This window comes from Salvelinus fontinalis, chromosome 27, assembly GCF_029448725.1.
Source record: "Salvelinus fontinalis isolate EN_2023a chromosome 27, ASM2944872v1, whole genome shotgun sequence".
Taxonomy (NCBI): Eukaryota; Metazoa; Chordata; class Actinopteri; order Salmoniformes; family Salmonidae; genus Salvelinus; species Salvelinus fontinalis.
In genome coordinates this window covers 23923806-23944555 of record NC_074691.1, presented here as the reverse complement: position 1 = coordinate 23944555, position 20750 = coordinate 23923806, and the positions used below count along the sequence as shown (strand labels likewise).

The window sequence follows — 20750 nt, the reverse complement described above, 5'->3', positions numbered from 1 at the left end:
GAGCCGACTGAGTGATACCTACTTCTCTGTTCCTCTTTTTCCAGCCTTCTCATTTCCTTTACTGTGCCAAGTACATAGTGAATGCAGATGGGTAATAAGAAAGTAGCTAACCAACATCATTATCTTTAGAGAGAGGCCGTGTCTGAGTGAGAGAAAGAAAACAGAAATTGATTGGAAGGCTTTCGGCTTTTTGCTGTTGTTGTTTAATCAGTGACCCGATGCCTCTAGTTTAATGGAGAGGGTAGAGATGGGGCTGTGTGAGACTGGATGAAAGATCAGTGAGCAGGCAGAGAGATGGAGTGATGCAAGGTGGAAATGAATAAGTGTCTAAAGCCATGGTGTGGGAGTAGATCACCACGCAATAACAGACTCTTTTTGGGTTGAGCAGAATGAACATTTTAAAACGAAAGGGTATTCAGAGAAAGCCGATTAAAAGTTAACCACCTCTGCTATTCAGCCTCTCCTCCCTCCTTCCTCCTGCCTCCTTCCCCAGTCAACTGCTGAATTGTTTCTCTCTGCATCTCTCTTCCTCCTCCCGTTATTTCTCTCTTTCTCTTTCTGTCATTGTTTGTTAGGCATTCAATTATTTACATCTCCAACAAGTAGGCATCTGCACATGCAAATACTAATGGAATGCTGTTTCTCTTTCATGATTTCAAGATTTCAGCAGCATACCACCCTGATCTCACTGATTGTTCTAGCCACTTACTTAAAGCCACTAATGAAGAAATAAATACCACAGCAGCCCAGAATACTGGTCTTATTACAAATATACAGAGGAGAAGGAAAGTCTTGTATCATAATTGTATTTAAAATATAGATTTAGAAAAACTTTTCCAGGGATAAGTATTTTTTATTTTACTAGGCAAGTCAGTTAAGAACAAGTTATTTTTTTCAATGATAGCCTTGGAAGAGTGGATTAACTTCCTTGTTCAGGGGCAGAAGAACAGATTTTTAGCTTGTCAGCTCAGGGATTTGATCTTGCAAACTTTTGGTTGCTTGTCCAACACTCTAACCACTGGGCAACCTGCCTCCACAATTAATAATATCTATCTATCTATCTATCTATCTATCTATCTATCTATCTATCTATCTATCTATCTATCTATCTATCTATCTCTATCTCTATCTCTATCTCTCTCTCTCTCTCTCTCTCTCTCTCTCTCTCTCTCTCTCTCTCTCTCTCTCTCTCTCTCTCTCTCTCTCTCTCTCTCTCTCTCTCTCTCTCTCTCTCTCTCTCTCTCTCTCTCTCTCTCTCTCTCTCTCTCTATATTGCTACAACGCTCATTATGTTTAATTGATCCTACAACCTCAAGAGTCAGACCCTAAAAGTAACAGTACTGAGACATTATCAGAGTACCAGTTTGGATTGATGTTCATTCTCTTATTATGTACCTCATGAGTCATGATAAAACCACAAGAGCACTCGTATTAATTATTTACCAATACTGAATAGAAAATATAGCCCAATGCAGCATCAGACGATGATTCTCTCAGTTTGTACTGCTGTAGTGATCTGCTGTGGTTATTATTTGTTTGCTGAGTCTTCTATGGAAGTATTATTCCTGGACTATGTGATACTGAAGCTGAAGCACTAGTGGGCTATGGTGCCATGCTGCACATACCTTAGTAGTTGATGGCTTGAATGAGGATACTCTACAACCTGATTCAAGCATACAGTTTGTGTGGTTTTGATTGGTTTGATGTGATTTGATTGGTTTGATTTGCAGTGTTTTGATTACATATTCATTTATAGTTGTTAATTGTTCGGTTTGTCTTCCCATTTCAGTTCAAAGGGAAAAGAAGGACAAACAAACAGGTACTTTGTTACACAGAGCTTTGCTCATAAAGACTGCATAGCACTCCCTTTAGCACTTGTTTATACTTTCTAAAACATCATTAATTCCATCACATCAGTGGATTGATACCCCTTCTAGCATCTACTTCTATTTGTTCAGATTGACCCTTTACTGAAGTTCAGTCAGGAAGTCAACATGTGGGAGGAACACAGTGGCACATAATGCACCGGCAATACACCACAGCAAGACACTACAAAACACAAAACACTGCACCCAGACACACTGCAGAAGACCTTGAGGGAAAACAGTGACATAAAACACAACACGGAACATTGAGGAGTTGTAAGAGATTCTTGCAATCTAAAGTTACCTCTACAACTATAGCATTTGATGTCTACAACTAAAGCTCTAACCTACTATAAGTACTTCAAACAAGCCACAGCTTCAAACCAAGAACACATTGCTACAGTAGCAATCAAAGACTCCAGAACATTCTACCCGTGCTACTGTAAGTACACATAGACCTCATATGAATAAAGACCCTTAAGTCTACGTTAAAGACATAAAATACATCCTAGATCTGTCATTTGTTGGCACTGCCGTGTGATACACTTATACATATGAAAAGACCCCACAACACAACACCATCACAATACTGTTTGATGCGCCGCCAACCTGTTGCATTGTGGGTATGATCAAAGGTGGCCCTTGAAAGCATGACGGCCCCAGGCTGGCACAGAATGAGCTTGCTTACATCCCAACACAAAACTAACAAAATGAGTGAACGAATTAAACAAAAGCCTAACCAAATTAACATTCAAAACAATCCCTGCCTCGGTTTCCTCCGTTTTGCAAGGGATTACATGTTATGTAAGTTTACACCAGCTTTGCTTCAGCTCTGCGTGAGGTCAGTTCTGGCCACAAATTTTCTATAGGACTGAGGTCAGGGCTTCGTGATGGCCACTCCAATACCTTGACTTTGTTGTCCTTAAGCCATTTTGCCACAACTTTGGAAGTATGCTTGGGATCATTGTCCATTTGGAAGACCCATTTGTGACCAAGCTTTAACTTCCTGACTGATGTCTTGAGATGTTGCTTCAATATATCCACAGAATTTTCCGTCCTCATGATGCCATCTATTTTGTGAAGTGCACCAGTCCCTCCTGCAGCAAGAGTCAGACCCACCCCCACAACATGATGCTGCCACGCCCATGCTTCATGTTTGGGATGGTGTTCTTCGGCTTGCAAGCATCCCCCTTTTTCCTCCAAACATAATGATGGTCATTATGGCCAAAAAGTTCTATTTTTGTTTCATCAGACCAGAGGATATTTCTCAAAAAAGTACGATCTTTGTCTCCATGTGCAAACCGTAGTCTTGTATTTTTTATAGCGGTTTTGGAGAAGTGGCTTCTTCCTTGCTGAGTGGCCTTTCAGGTTATGTCGATATAGGACTCGTTTTACTGTGGAAATAAATACTTTTGTACCTGTTTCCTCCAGCATCTTCACAAGGTCCTTTGCTGTTGTTCTGGGATTAATTTGCACTTTTCGCACCAAAGTACGTTCATCTCTAGGAGACAGAACGCGTCTCCTTCCTGAGAGGAATGACAGCTGCGTGGTCCCATGGTGTTTAACTTGCATACTATTGTTTGTACAGATGAACGTGGTACCTTCAGGCGTTTGGAAATTGCTCCCAAGGATGAACCAGACTTGTGGAGCTCTACAATTTTTTCCTGAGGTCTTGGTTGATTTATTTAGATTTTCCCATGATGTCAAGCAAAGAGCCACTGAGTTTGAAGGTAGGCCTTGAAATATATCCACAGGTACACCTTCAATTGACTCAAATAATGTCAATTAACCTATCAGAAGCTTCTAAAGACATTACATAATTTTCTGGAATTTTCCAAGCTGTTTAAAGGCATAATCAACTTAGTGTATGTAAACTTCTGACCCACTGGAATTGTGATACATGAATAAGTGAAATGGGTTCCCGTGTGGTTCAGTTGGTAGAGCACGGCACTTGCAATGCCAGTGATGTGTGTTCGATACCCAGGGGGGACCAGTACACAAATGTATGATCTGGCTGCATCCCCTTTGACTTCAGAATGCAGAGTTTCCTCTTCAAGAAGCCAACACTTGACTCCTCTGATGTGAAAAACTACTGATCGGTATCTTTTCTTTCCAAAACACTTGAGTGTGCCGTCTCTGACCAACTCTCTTGCTATCTGTCTCAGAAGAATATTCTTGACCCTAACCAGTCAAGCTTCAAGATGGATCACTCAACAGAGACTGCTCATCTCTGCATGTGTCACGGAGGCTCTCCACACTGCCAAAGCTCTCATTTCTGCATGCCTGGCAGATATCTCAGCTTGGATGTCGGCCCACCACCTCAAGCTCGACAAGACAGAGCTCCTCTTCCTCCCGGGGAAGGCCTACCCTCTCCAAGACCTCTCCATCACAGTTGACAACTCCACGGTGTCCCCCTCTCAGAGTGCAAAGAACCTTGGCGTGACCCTGGACAACACCCTGTCGTTCTCTGCAAACATCAAAGCAGTGACTCGCTCCTGCAGGTTCATGCTCTACAACATCCTAGAGTATGACTTCATCTCACACATGTGCTAATCCAGGCACTTGTCATCTCCTGTCCGGACTACTGCAACTCACTGTTGGCTGGGCTCCTGCTTTTTTATATTTTATATTTTTTTATTTAACCTTTGTTTAACTAGGCAAGTCAGTTACGAAAAAAATCTCATTTAAAATGACAGCCTACCCCGGGCCGAACGATGCTGTGCCAATTGTGCACCCGCCTATGGGACTCCCAATCACGGCCAGATGTGATACAGCCTGGATCGAACCAGGGACTGTAGTGACACCTCTTGTACTAAGATGCAGTGCCTTAGACCGCTGCGCCACTTGGGAGCCTTGTGCTATCAAACCGTTTGTGCTATCAAAACCCTGCAACTTATCCAGAACACTGCAGCCCACCTGGTGCTCAACAGTCCCAAGTTCTCCCATGTCACCCCGCTCCTCCGCACACTCCACAGGCTTCCAGTTGAAGCTTGCATCCACTAAAAGACCATGTCGCTTGCAAGAGTAACTGCCCCTCCCTACCTTCAGGCTATGCTCAAAACCCTACACCCCAACCCGAGCATTCCATTCTGCCACCTCTGGTCTCTTGGCCCTCTGTTCATCTGACATTGGCATAGACAAAGGATAAGAGAGAGATGGAGTCACACACACACACACACACACACACACACACACACACACACACACACACACACACACACACACACACACACACACACACACACACACACACACACACACACACACACACACACACACACACACACACACCCACACACACACACACACACACACACACACACACACACACCTCCATCTCTCTCTTATCCTTTGTCTATGCCAATGTCAGAAGAACAGAAGTCCTACTTCCTAAACTGTACCAATGTTTGAATGTGGGATGACCTTTAAACCACATGTAATGCTATCATTACAGACAGGGTGGTCTAATTTGCACTAGTAAACTACCCAGTCTTCATCTTCTGTTTGATATGTACTGTACAAGGCTCCAACTCTCATTAACTCTGACCCAAATCTGTCTGCTCAATAAGGTTAGGATTATGTCTCTTAGCCTTCTGCTTCTCCCCTGATCTATTGTACGGTAGGCAATAAAACCATCTAAATGAATCTCCCACACACCAGATTCTTCTAGCAATAAAACCATCTTAATTAACAGTCTATTGACTGGAAGTATAACTTGAGATTTCTTATATCTCCTAGGTATAGGACAGACACTTCAAAACCTTGTTCCTTATGATACATTTTTTTCACTGCCTGTTTTGCCGTTTATGAATGTGTTATTCAATGGGTTTAAAATCGCTAAATGATCCATGGTATGACCATCGTAATACAGTTCCATATGCTAGCCTGGCAATAAAACCATCTTAATACAGTTCCATATGCTAGCCTGGCAATAAAACCATCGTAATACAGTTCCATATGCTAGCCTGGCAAAAAAACATCGTAATACAGTTCCATATGCTAGCCTGGCAATAAAACCATCGTAATACAGTTCTATATGCTAGCCTGGCAATAAAACCATCTTAATACAGTTCCATATGCTAGCCTGGCAATAAAACCATCTTAATACAGTTCCATATGCTAGCCTGGCAATAAGACCATCTTAATACAGTTCCATATGCTAGCCTGGCAATAAAACCATCGTATTACAGTTCCATATGCTAGCCTGGCAATAAAACCATCGTAATACAGTGCCATATGCTAGCCTGGCAATAAAACCATCGTATTACAGTTCCATATGCTAGCCTGGCAATAAAACCACCGTAATACAGTTCCATATGCTAGCCTGGCAATAAAACCATCGTAATACAGTTCCATATGCTAGCCTGGCAATAAAACCATCTTAATACAGTTCCATATGCTAGCCTGGCAATAACACCATCTTAATACAGTACCATATGCTAGCCTGGCAATAAAACCATCTTAATACAGTTCCATATGCTAGCCTGGCAATAAAACCATCGTAATACAGTTCCATATGCTAGCCTGGCAATAAAACCATCGTAATACAGTTCCATATGCTAGCCTGGCAATAAGACCATCTTAATGAATATCACACACACCAGATTCCACGACCTCTTCCCGTGGACATCTAGCCCTTAGCAATTACATAATCATGAAGCATAATAAGCTCTGTGATTGTAATTATTCTACATTAAATAGAAAGACCCTTCTGGTGTGACATTGATTTAGATTTAAGGGCCGGTATGGAATGACTTCCTGTTTCATCATGGTGAAATGTCATCATACATAGAACGTGAGATGATAATAAATTATGTTTATGATGTAATAATGCCTTAGGGTGACAGAAGATGCGGTCTCAGGGACAAATGAATTGCTTTGATTCCAAGGTACGAGTGTGCGTGTGTGTGTGCCCTGCTCCCATGTCACTGAAAAAACCACTCTCTCATGAACACGCGCACACTCAAACATGCAAGACGGCACTGCTGCAACCCAAAGAGGAGAGACACTGCAACCCAAACAGCATATGGTACCTTGAGCACCAATCCCGTAGGAGGTTAAATGAGGAAGACACATTTCAGTTGAATGCATTCAGTTTTCCAACTGACTAGGTATCCCCCTTTCCCTTTCCCTTTCCTCCTTGGCCTGCGTCTTTTTTTTACAGGTCTCATAAAACACAGATAAGCTCTATGGGGACACACTATAAAAACTCTGTTCCGTCCGATAAAACCCACTGAATCAGTACATCTAAACTCAAGGAGATGATAACTGTATGTGTCAGTTCAATAGATTTTCATGAGGATTCACAGACAGAGCCCCATTCCATTGTAATGCCCAGTTGACTCCCACTACAAACTGTCTAGTCAGGAGGATGGAGGTTCTCATGATGAGAGACTCACTCTAATACATCCAAATACAGTGGCTGTTCCGGCTCCACGTACGAAGCCTCCAGTGATGATCCATGGCACAAAACCTCCAGTGATGATCCATGGCCCTAAGCCTCCAGTGATGATCCATGGCCCTAAGCCTCCAGTGATGATCCATGGCCCTAAGCCTCCAGTGATGATCCATGGCCCTAAGCCTCCAGTGACGATCCATGGCACGGAGCCTCCAGCGACGGTCCCTGGTCCGGAGCCTCCAGCGACGGTCCCCGGTCCGGAGCCTCCAGCGGCGGTCCTTAGTCTGGAGCCTCCAGCGGCGGTCCCCAGTCCGGAGCCTCCAGCGACGGTCCCCAGTCCGGAGCCTGCAGCAACAGTCCACAGTCCGGAGCCTGCAGCAACAGTCCACAGTCCGGAGCCTGCAGCGACGGTTCACAGTCCGGAGTCTCCGGCGATGATCGGTGGTCTGGTTCCTCCGGCGATGATCTGAGGTCCTGTTCCTCCAGTGAAGGTCCATGCACCAGGGCCGCCACTTAAACGGAGGGATCTGTGGGCGGAGTGGGGTCTACGACCCGCACCGGAGCCATCGCCGTGAGTGGATGCCCACCCGGACCCTCCCCTTTAGTGTCAGGTTTTGTGGCCAGAGTCCGCACCGTTGGGGGGGGGGGGGGGGGGGGGGGGGGTACTGTCACGCCCTGACCTTAGAGAGCCTTTTTATTTCTCTATTTGGTTAGGTCAGGGTGTGATTAGGGTGGGCATTCTATGTTTTCTATTTCTTTGTTTTTGGCCGAGTGTGGTTCCCAATCAGAGGTAGCTGTCTATCGTTGAATCATACTTAGGCAGCCTTTTTGGGTGGGTAGTTATTTTCTGTTTAGTATCTGTTTACCTGACAGAACTGTTCGCTTTCGTTTTGTTACTTTGTTCGAGTGTTTTTTTGATAAATAAAATATCATGAAAACTTACCACGCTGTGCTGTGGTCCATGCCTTCCGACGAGAGACGTTACGCCCTCTGAAATCTGGCAACCTGATGAGACGATTGATAATTGCAGATAATCGCTAATCAAAGCAAATGTTCTACCACAGTGACCGTGTTATTTTTGCAAAGGCTATAAGATTCAGACATACAAAGTTTGTATGTGAAAAATATTTCTAAAATGCATACTTTCAGGTCTTCCGAACTCACTTCCCTCATAAGAGGGAGGCTTGCCCTACACATTGTACATGCACAGATCAAATAGATCAAATACACCACTGGAACTGTTTACATGTAAGGGATAATCATTGAAGGGCTATGAGTTCTATGGAAAATAATGAACGACGCGGAAGTTGTGTTCCAAGCGGAGTGGAACTATAACCTTCCATGGAGTTGCATTGTGTTTGATTATCCCTTTTATACCATGGTTATAATTGAACACATTTACAGGCTAGAAATTGAATACTTGTCACGATCGTCTTCTTGAGAGAGAGAGGACCAAGGCGCAGAGCGTGAAAAATACATCTTCTTTAATGAAGGAAAAAACAAACACATAAAAACGAACAAAACAAACGATCGTGAAGCTAAACAGAACTAAGTGCACACATGCAACATAGAACATAGACAATTACTCACGAACACCTAAAGCCTATGGCTGCCTTAAATATGGCTCCCAATCAGAGACAACAATAAACAGCTGTCTCTGATTGAGAACAAAATCAGGCAACCATAGACTTTCCTAAACACCTACACTGAACACAACCCCATACATACTAAAAAACCCTTAAACAATACACACACCCTAAACTAGACAAAACACGCAAAGACAACCCACACCAACTCACGACCTGACCAACTAAATAAATAAAAGAAAAATGAACAATTGGTCAGGAACGTGACATAACCCCCCCCTTAAGGTGCAAACTCCGGGCGCACCAGCATAAAGTCTAGGGGAGGGTCTGGGTGGGCGTCTGTCCACGGTGGCGGCTCTGGCGCTGGTCGTGGTCCCCACCCCACCATAGTCACTACCCGCTTTCGTAGCCTCCTCCAAATGTCCACCCTCCAAATTAACCCCACTGGACTAAGGGGCAGCACCGGACTGAGGGGCAGCACCGGACTGAGGGGCAGCACCGGACTGAGGGACGGCAGCTCCGGACTGAGGGACGGCAGCTCCGGACTGAGGGACGGCAGCTCCGGACTGAGGGACTGCAGCTCATGGCTGGCTGACGGATCTGGCTGCTCATGGCTGGCTGACGGATATGGCTGCTCATGGCTGGCTGACGGATCTGGCTGCTCATGGCTGGCTGACGGATATGGCTGCTCATGGCTGGCTGACGGATCTGGCTGCTCATGGCTGGCTGACGGATCTGGCTGCTCATGGCTGGCTGACGGATCTGGCTGCTCATGGCTGGCTGACGGATCTGGCTGCTCATGGCTGGCTGACGGATCTGGCTGCTCATGGCTGGCGGACGGCTCTGGCTGATCCTGTCTGGCGGAAGGCTCTGGCTGAACCTGTCTGGCGGAAGGCTCTGGCTGATCCTGTCTGGCGGAAGGCTCTGGCTGATCCTGTCTGGCGGAAGGCTTTGGCTGCTCCTGTCTGGAGGAAGGCTCTGGCGGCTCCTGTCTGGCGGAAGGCTCTGGCGGCTCCTGTCTGGACGGCTCTGAAGGCTCATGGCAGACGGGCGGCTTTGCAGGCTCATGGCAGACGGGCGGCTTTGAGGGCTCAGTACAGACAGGCAGTTCATGCGGCGCTTGGCAGACGGACAGTTCAGACGCCGCTTGGCAGACGGGCAGTTCAGGCGCCGTTGGGCAGACGGGCAGTTCAGGCGCCGTTGGGCAGACGGGCAGTTCAGGCACCGCTGGGCAGAAGGCAGACTCTGGCCGGCTGAGACGCACTGTAGGCCTGGTGCGTGGTGCCGGAACTGGAGTTACCGGGCTACGGACACGCACCATCAGGCTAGTGCGGGGAACAACAACAGGGCACACTGGACTCTCAAGGCGTACTATAGGCCTGGTGCGTGGTACCGAATGTAACACATTCACTCCCTACTGACTGGAGGCTGAAACATACTGCTGTTACACATTCACTCCCTACTGCCTGGAGGCTGAAACATACTGCTGTAACACATTCACTCCCTACTGCCTGGAGGCTGAAACAAACTGCTGTAACACATTCACTCCCTACTGCCTGGAGGCTGAAAGATACTGCTGTTACACATTCACTCCCTAATGCCTGGAGGCTGAAACATACTGCTGTAACACATTCATTCCCTAATGCCTGGAGGCTGAAACATACTGCTGTAACACATTCACTCCCTACTGACTGGAGGCTGAAACATACTGCTGTAACACATTCACTCCCTACTGACTGGAGGCTGAAACATACTGCTGTTACACATTCACTCCCTAATGCCTGGAGGCTGAAACATACTGCTGTTACACATTCACTCCCTACTGACTGGAGGCTGAAACATACTGCTGTTACACATTCACTCCCTACTGACTGGAGGCTGAAACATACTGCTGTAGCACATTCACACCCTACTGACTGGAGGATGAAAAATACTGCTGTAACACATTCACTCCCTACTTCCTAGAAGCTGAAACATACTGCTTTTACACATTCACTCCCTAATGCCTGGAGGCTGAAACATACTGCTGTAACACATTCACTCCCTACTGACTGGACGCTGAAACATACTGCTTTTACACATTCACTCCCTAATGCCTGGAGGCTGAAACATACTGCTGTTACACATTCACTCCCTAATGCCTGGAGGCTGAAACATACTGCTGTTACACATTCACTCCCTACTGACTGGAGGCTGAAACATACTGCTGTAACACATTCACTCCCTACTGACTGGAGGCTGAAACATACTGCTGTAACACATTCACTCCCTACTGCCTGGAGGCTGAAACATACTGCTGTAACACATTCACTCCCTACTGACTGGAGGCTGAAACATACTGCTGTAACACATTCACTCCCTACTGCCTGGAGGCTGAAACATACTGCTGTTACACATTCACTCCCTACTGACTGGCCGAGTATCGTGCCAGCTAAAGTGTCTAGGTATGTTTAAATGCATGGTGTGAAGATGATGATGATGATATTGTTGATGATCGTGCCGATTATCATGTCTTCACTTTTGTTGTTATTAATGAGATTGATAATGATGATGAGGATTGTTCTAACTATGGTGTTGATATATTTTGAGCATAATGGTATATTTAATGACTTGCTGACAATAATGATATCTTCGCTTTGATGTTGTTGTTATTGTTGTTGTTGTTGTTGAACCTTGTTGGGAATTGGCCATTATGGATAGCGCTAAATAGAAATGTGTCTATACAGAAGAAATATGGATAGCATATGCATAACCATGGTAGCACTTAAAAGATAACACCGTTGATTTTATGTGATTTTACATTTACTGTACTTTTGTTGACAACGGAATCTGAAAATAGTCTGGATACATTCAGTAACATGATAAAAATATTCTTGGAAAATTTGGGGTAGGTGCAACAATTACAAGGGTTTGAGTGAGAGGTCTAACTGGTGTTTCCAAGTGGCCACACACCTCTCCAAAGTTTGCACAGTTCCTAATTCATTTCAATGCACTTTTATGACTCGAAGAGCCTTCAACTATAAGGTGCTTTTTTGATCTCTCCTAGCTGTGCCGTTGAGGAACTAGAGCATCACACTTGTAGTTGTTTTGTTTGGAACACAGCCCTGAATCCCCCCTTTACACTATTAATGTTGTTGTTCACGCAATTCAAAAACGGCCCAATATAAATCGCAATCTGGGTCATATGGGCATCATTTGAAAGCTTGTACTCTTGCCGACATGACTAGCTAAGTTATAAACTACAATCTTTCACAGTTATGTGTGCATTCAGGTGTGTGTTCCACAACATAGGCTCATTCTGTTCAGGACAACCCAGGGTAAAACACCATGTCATCTTGTAACCAACATAGCAATCATAAACGTTGACACTGTATATTATGAGTTTTATGATATGGAAATGTGAAGTGCACATTTGGACTCACGGGTATTTGGCTTGCTTGTATGACATCAAAGCGGTATTCATTATATTCCTTCACATCTAATCTTTCAAAATTAGTTGGAGGGATGGGGCAACTTCTTGTCGAGTGCAGTTATCAAGTTCAGAACAGCTGTCAGTCAAAACCTATACAGAGCCGTGAAGCGCAGAGCCTGAGCTCTGACATAATTTATAGCATGTTACTGTACAGCCACTGCGTTACAATTTATGCTCGTATCAGTGTCCAAATCTGCCATTTTCAACCCGTATATGGGTACGAGTGTAAAGGGCTACTGACGATGAAGAGATGGTTCTAGCTATGACATTGATGCATGCACGTTTATAATGATGCTGATTATGTACTTCTCAGATAGAGTTCAGTGTGTCAAATCGGAGGGCCTGTTGTCCGGACCTCTGGCAGTCTACATGGGGGTGCCACAGGGTTCAATTCTATGGCCGGCTCTTTTCTCTGTATATATCAATGATGTCGATATTGCTGCTGGTGATTCTCTGATCCACCTCTACGCAGACGACACCATTCTGTATACATCGGGCCTTTCCTTGGACACTGTCTTCTTGACGCTAGGGGTCTGAATTTTTTTATTTTCTTAAAATATCGTTCCCAAGGTAAACGGACATTTTCTCTGGCCCAGAACGTAGAATATGCATATAATTAACAGATTAGGATAGAAAACACTCCAAAGTTTCCAAAACTGTCAAAATATTGTCTGTGAGTATAACAAAACGTATTCTGCAGACGAAAACCTGAGAAAATATAACCCGGACGTGATATATATATATTTTTTTATCTGTGTTTCCTGGACCGTCTTTCTTCCATTTAAAGGGGTATCAACCAGATTCCTTTTCCAATGGCTTCCTCAGGCTGTGACCAGGCTTTAGACATAGTTTCAGGCTTTTATTTTGAAAAATGAACAAGATTTTTCAAAACTAGTCAGGTGTCCTCCGAATAGTTCCTGCGCGCACGAAAGGAGCTCTCCATTTTCCGTTTGTCTCTTAATGAATAGGTTATGGTCCGGTTTAAATATTATCGATTATGTTTGTTAAAAACAACCTGAGGATTGATTATAAAAAACATTTGACATGGTTCTACGACCATTACGGATACTTTTTGGAATTTGTCAAACGGAACAAGGCTTTGGTTTTCTGAAAATAACGTGCAACCCAAATGGGGTATTACTTTTGTGATCAAAGTAATATTTTTCGAACAATAAGAACATTTGTTGTGCAACTGGGAGTCTCGTGAGTGCAAACATCTGAAGATTATCTAAGGTAAGCGATTCATTTTATTGCTTTTCTGACTTTCGTGACCATGCTAACCAAGCTAATATAAGGCTAACTGTTCTAGCAATGATTGCTACATTCAAAAAGCTTGGATTTCTTTCCCTGCAAAGTATATTTTCAAAATCTGACACGATAGGTGGATTAACAACAAGCTAAGCTGTGTTTTGGTATATATTTCACTTGTGATTGCATGATTATAAATATTATTTGTAATATTTTTGCATTTGGTGCCCTGCAATTCTAGCGGTTGTTTAGGAAAGTGATCCCGTAAAAGGGATCCGTAGCGCAGAGAAGTTAACAAACCTTCAAACGAGCATCAATGCCATACAATACTCCTTCTGTGGCCTCCAACTGCTCTTAAATGCTAGTAAAACTAAATAAATGCTCTTCAACCGATTGCTGCCCACACCCGCCCGCCCACCTAGCATCACTACTCTGGATGGTTCTGACTTAGAATATGTGAACAACTACAAATACCTAGGTGTCTGGTTAGACTGTAAACTCTCCTTCCAGACTCCCTCAGGTTAAAATCTCTTCGGGCTAGGGGGCGGTAATTTCACGTACGGATGAAAAGCGTGTCCAAAGTAAACTGCCTGCTACTCAGGCCCAGAAGCTAGGATATACATATTTGTTTTTACAATGATTTTTTTTACATTTTAGTCATTTAGCAGACGCTCTTATCCAGAGCGACTTACAGTAGAGTGCATACATTTTATTAAATTTTACATACTGAGACAAGGATATCCCTACCGGCAAAACCCTCCCTAACCCCCGGACGACGCTATGCCAATTGTGCGTCGCCCCACGGACCTCCCGGTTGCGGCCGGCTGCGACAGAGCCTGGGCGCGAACCCAGAGACTCTGGTGGCGCAGCTAGCACTGCGATGCAGTGCCCTGGACCACTGGACCATTTTAACCACTGTTAAAATTATGTCTCTGAGTATAACAGAACTTATTTGGCAGGTGAAACCCCGAGAACAAACCATCCAGGAATTTTTTTGTTGTTGAGGTGACTGTTTTCAATTGGATTTCTATGTGAAACTAGATTTCTGAGGCATTTGGTTGCAGTTCCCATGGCTTCCACTAGATGTCAACAGTCTTTAGAAATTAGTCAATGTTTTTCCTTTGAGAAATGAAGAAGTAGCCCTTTCCTTTCTGGGTGTATAGCCAATTGGACTGTTTTGTTTGGGGCGCGAGACCTGGAGCTCGCTCCACTTTCATTTTATCCGCTATTGAACACAGTTTATCCCGTCTTAAATTTTATCGATTATTTACATTTTAAAATACCTAAAGTTGGATTAGGAAAGTAGTTTGAAATGTTTGGACAAAGTTTACAGGTCATTTTTGAGATAATCTGTAGTTGTCACGATTGTCATAATAAGTGGGTGAGAGAGAGGACCAAGCCGCAGCGGGAAATGAAGACATCTTCTTTTATTGGAGATGAAGACAAAACGAAACGAACACTATACATAAACAGAAACAAAACAACAAACGACCGTGAAGCTACAAACGTTAGTGCACACACAAGCTACAAACGTTCAACATAGACAATTACCCACAACACAGCTAAAGCACATGCTGCCTTAAATATGGCTCCCAATCAGAGACAACAATAACCAGCTGTCTCTGATTGAGAACCAATTCAGGCAACCATAGACTTTCCTAGACATCTATACTAAACACTAACCCATCTACTCTACTTAACCCCCTAAACCATACAACACCCTAGACAATACAAACACACAAACTTCCCCATGTCACACCCTGACCTACCTAAAATAATAATGAAAACAAAGATAACTAAAGCCAGGGTGTGACATAACCCCCCCCCCCCCCCCCCCCCCCCTTAAGGTGCGAACTCCGGGCGCACCAGCATAAAGTCTAGGTGGGCGTCTGTCCACGGTGGCGGCTCTGGCACTGGTCGTGGTCCCCACCCCACCATAGTCACTACCCGCTTTCGTAGCCTCCTCCAAATGGCCACCCTCCACATTAACCCCACTGGATTAACCTCTCTGGGATATAGGGGGTGCTGTTTCGACTTAGGGAAAATTGGTCTCCAAATTAAACTGCCTAGTACTCAATTCTTGCTCTTACAATATGCATATTATTGTTATTATTGGATAGAAAACACTCTAGTTTCTATAACCGTTGGAATTATGTCTCTGAGTGAAACAGAACTCATTCTACAGCACTTTTCCTACCAGGGAGTGAGATTTCAGAAATCTTGGCCCCTGCTCCCAGGTCAGTTCATAAGACCCTGTGAATGCTATGATGCTACAAACACTGCCTACGCCTTCCTCTAGATGTCAGTAAGCGGGGAGATTTTGAATGGAGTGGATTGCGCAATCCGGGTTGCGCAATTCAACAGTGCGCTCGACGCAGAGTGGTCGTCGGACTGGCCTCCTTACAAGCTTTGGTTTAGCCACTTATATATCGCCGGTCATGTTTTTATTCGTTATAGGTGTTAAAGACATCATAAGGTAGTTAATTTAAACCGTTTTATAGCAATTTATATCCGTTTAGTGCGATTTTGAGGCATTTCTTTGTGATGCACTTTGAAGCGCTGGGCACGTTTCCAGTACCGGTCGAACATTAGTGGCCATTTCGACAGGACAAGAGGACATCTTTCGACCAAAAGACGATTAGACCGGAGAAAGGATACATTGCCCAAGATTCTGATTGAAGATCAGCTCATAGTAAGTACTATTTTTTATGATAAATCGTTATTCTGTTGAAAAATGTCAAACGCATAAGCCGCCATTTTGTTTTGTGTAGCTTCGCTTGGCGAACCCTATATTGCACAGTAAGGATAATTTTAGAAATGTAATTCAGCGATTGCATTAAGAACTAATTTGTCTTTCGATTGCTGTCCACCCTATATTTTTTAGTAAAGTTTATGATTAGTTATTCATTACGCGAGATCACTGTCCAAAATGGCGCCCGACATTTTCAGCCCAGGTTGGCTACTATTCTCATTGTATAACCACGTTTTTTTGTGGCTAAATATGCACATTTTCGAACAAACTCTATATGTATGTTGTAATATGATGTTACAGGAGTGTCATCGGAAGAATTCTGAGAAGGTTAGTGAAAAAATTAATATATTTTGGCGATGATAACGATATTGCTCTCTTTGGCTTGAATCAATGCTTGGGTAACGTTTGCATATGTGGTATGCTAATATAACGATTTATTGTGTTTTCGCTGTAAAACACTTAGAACATCTGAAATATTGTCTGAATTCACAAGATCTGTGTCTTTCCATTGCTGTGCGCTGTATATTTTTAAGAAATGTTTTATGATTAGTAATTAGGTAATACACGTTGCTCTCTGTATTTATTCTAGTCGAGTTGTGATGGTGGGTGCAATTGTAAACTATGATTTCTACCTGAAATATGCACATTTTTCTAACAAAACCTATTCTATACAATAAATATGTTATCAGACTGTCATCTGATGAGGTTTTTTCTTGGTTAGTGGCTATCAATATCTTTATTTGGCCGAATTGGTGATAGCTACTGGTGGAGAGAAAAAATGGTGGACAAAGAAAAATGGTGTCTTTTGCTAACATGGTTAGCTAATAGATTTACATATTTTGTCTTCCCTGTAAAACATTTTAAAAATCTGAAATGGTGGCTTTATTCACAAGATCTGTATCTTTCATTTGGTGTCTTGGACTTGTGATTTAATGATATTTAGATTTTCCTTTTTCATTGTGACGCGATGCTAATCAGTGAGGGGGGGGGGTTGGGGGTGCTTGTCAGTTGGGATGCTAGCGTCCCAACTATCCCAGAGAAGTTAAGGGGCAGCACCGGACTAAGGGGCAGCACCGGACTAAGGGGCAGCACCGGACTAAGGGGCAGCACCGGACTAAGGGGCAGCACCGGACTAAGGGGCAGCACCAGGATAAGGGGCTGCACCAGGATAAGGGGACAGCACCAGGATAAGGGGCAGCTCCGGACTCAGGGACGGCAGCTCCGGACTGAGGGACGGATCCTGGCTGGATGGCGGATCCTGGCTGGCTGGCTCTGGTGGATCCTGGCTGGCTGGCGGATCCTGGCTGGCTGGCTCTGGCGGATCCTGGCTGGATGACGGCTCTGGCGGATCCTGGCTGGATGACGGCTCTTGCGGATCCTGGCTGGATGACGGCTCTGGCGGATCCTGGCTGGATGACGGCTCATGGCTGGCTGACGGATCTGGCTGCTCATGGCTGGCTGACGGATCTGGCTGCTCATGACTGGCTGACGGATCTGGCTGCTCATGGCTGGATGACGGCTCTGGCTGGTCATGGCTGGATGACGGCTCTGGCTGGTCATGGCTCGCTGACGGCTCTGGCTGGTCATGGCTCGCTGACGGCTCTGGCTGGTCATGGCTCGCTGACGGCTCTGGCTGGTCATGGCTCGCTGACGGCTCTGGCTGTTCATGGCTCGCTGACGGCTCTGGCTGGTCATGGCTCGCTGACGGCTCTGGCTGATCCTGTCTGGCGGAAGGCTCTGGCTGATCCTGTCTGGCGGAAGGCTCTGGCTGATCCTGTCTGGCGGAAGGCTCTGGCTGATCCTGTCTGGCGGAAGGCTCTGGCTGATCCTGTCTGGCGGAAGGCTTTGGCTGCTCCTGTCTGGCGGAAGGCTCTAGCGGCTCCTGTCTGGCGGAAGGCTCTAGCGGCTCCTGTCTGGCGGAAGGCTCTAGCGGCTCCTGTCCGGCGGACGGCTCTGTAGGCTCATGGCAGACGGGCGGCTTTGCAGGCTCATGGCAGACGGGCGGCTTTGAAGGCTCAGTACCGACGGGCGGCTTTGAAGGCTCAATACAGACGGGCAGTTCATGCGGCGCTTGGAAGAAGGACAGTTCAGACGGCGTTGGGCAGACGAACAGTTCAGACGCCGTTGGGCAGACGGGCAGTTCAGGCGCCGCTGGGCAGACGGCAGACTCTGGCCGGCTGAGACGCACTGTAGGCCTAGTGCGTGGTGCCGGAACTGGAGGTACCGGGCTAAGAACACGCACCTTCAGGCTAGTGCGGGGAGCAGGAACAGGGCACACTGAGTTCTCGAGGCGCACTATAGGACTGGTGCGTGGTACCGGCACTGGTGGTACCGGGCTGAGGGTACGCACATCAGGGCGAGTACAGGGAGAAGGAACAGTGCGTACAGGGCTCTGGAGAAGCACATGAGGCTTGGTGCGTGGTGCCGTAACTGGTGGTACCGGACTAGAGACACGCACCTCAAGGCTAGTGCGGGGAGCAGGAACAGGGCACACTGGACTCTCAAGGCGTACTATAGGCCTGGTGCGTGGTACCGGCACTGGTGGTACCGGGCTGAGGGTACGCACATCAGGGCGAGTACAGGGAGAAGGAACAGTGCGTACAGGGCTCTGGAGATGCACATGAGGCTTGGTGCGTGGTGCCGGAACTGGAGGCACTGGGCTGGATACACGCACCACAGGGAGAGTGCGTGGAGGAGGAACAGGGCTCTGGAGAGGCACAGGAGGCTCAGTGCGTGGTGTCAGCACTGGTCTTACTGGGCTGGGGACACGCACCACAGGGCTAGTGCGAGGAGCAGTAACAGGACGCACAGGACTCTGGAGACGCACAGGAGGCTTTGTGCGTGCTGTAGGCACTGTCTTAACCAGACGGCTAGCACGCACCTCAGGACGAGTATGGAGAGCTGTTCCCGGTGACATTAACTCACCAACACGTTCATTCGGACGGATGCCGTGCCTCATGCACCAAACCAGTACATCCCTCATAACTCTCTCCTCCAATTTCTCCATTAACTCCTTTACTGTCTCTGCGTCGCTCACCTCCAAATCCGCCCTCACCGGCTCCCTACGGTAAGCAGGAGGAGTTGGCTCACGTCTCCCAACTGACCCAACTAAAGTACCCGAGAGCCCCCCCCAAGAAATTTTTGGGTTTGACTTACGGGCTTCCAGCCTTGTTTCCGTGCTGCCTCCTCATATCGCCGCCTATCTGCTTTCGCTGCCTCCAGCTCAGCTTTGGGGCGGCGATATTCTCCTGGTTGAGCCCAGGTTCCCTTTCCGTCCAATATTTCCTCCCAAGTCCACGAATCCTGTGTAGGTGGGTCCTGTTGCCGCTTGACACGCCGCTTGGTCCTAGATTGGTGGGTAATTCTGTCACGATTGTCATAATAAGTGGGTGAGAGAGAGGACCAAGGCGCAGCGGGAAATGAAGACATCTTCTTTTATTGGAGATGAAGACAAAGCGAAATGAACACTATACATAAACAGAAACAAAACAACAAACGACCGTGAAGCTACAAACGTTAGTGCACACACAAGCTACAAACGTTCAACATAGACAATTACCCACAAAACAGCTAAAGCCCATGGCTGCCTTAAATATGGCTCCCAATCAGAGACAACAATAACCAGCTGTCTCTGATTGAGAACCAATTCAGGCAACCATAGACTTTCCTAGATATCTATACTAAACACTAACCCATCTACTCTACTTAACCCCCTAAACCATACAACACCCTAGACAATACAAACACACAAACTTCCCCATGTCACATCCTGACCTACCTAAAATAATAATGAAAACAAAGATAACTAAAGCCAGGGTGTGACAGTAGTCATGTTGGGCGAGTTGGAACTGGTGTTTTTCTGAATCAAACGCGCCAAATAAATTGACATTTTGGAGATATAACGGCGGAATTTATCAAACAAAAGGACCATTTGTGATGTTTATGGGACATTTTGGAGTGCCAACAGAAGATCTTCAAAGGTAAGGCATGAATTATATCGTTATTTCTGAGGTTGTGTCGCGCCTGGCGGGTTGAAATATGATTGTCATGTGTTTGTTTGATGGGGTGCTGTCCTCAGATAATCGCATAGTTTGCTTTCGCCGTAAAGCCTTTTTGAAATCTGACACAGTGGCTGGATTAACAAGAAGTTAAGCTTTAATTTGGTGTATTGCACTTGTGATTGTATAAAATTAAATGTTTATATTTTTATTTATTTTTTTTCGCGCTCTGCAATTTCACCGGATGTTGTCGAAACCCCTAGCCGTAACAGGTTTTAAGCATCTCCAATCCAAAATTAAATCTAGAATCGGCTTCCTATTTCGCAACAAAGCCTCCTTCACTCATGCTGCCAAACAAACACTCGTAAAACTGACTATCCTACCGATCCTTGACTTCGGCGATGTCATTTACAAAATAGCCTCCAACACTC

At 45.5% G+C, this 20750-nt stretch overlaps 1 protein-coding gene across 8 annotated transcripts in view; it reads right to left on the bottom strand.

Annotated features, from left to right (window-relative positions):
* Positions 1-20750, bottom strand: part of otofa (otoferlin a) — a 123177-nt gene that overhangs the window by 57652 nt on the left and 44775 nt on the right. The window lies entirely within an intron of this gene.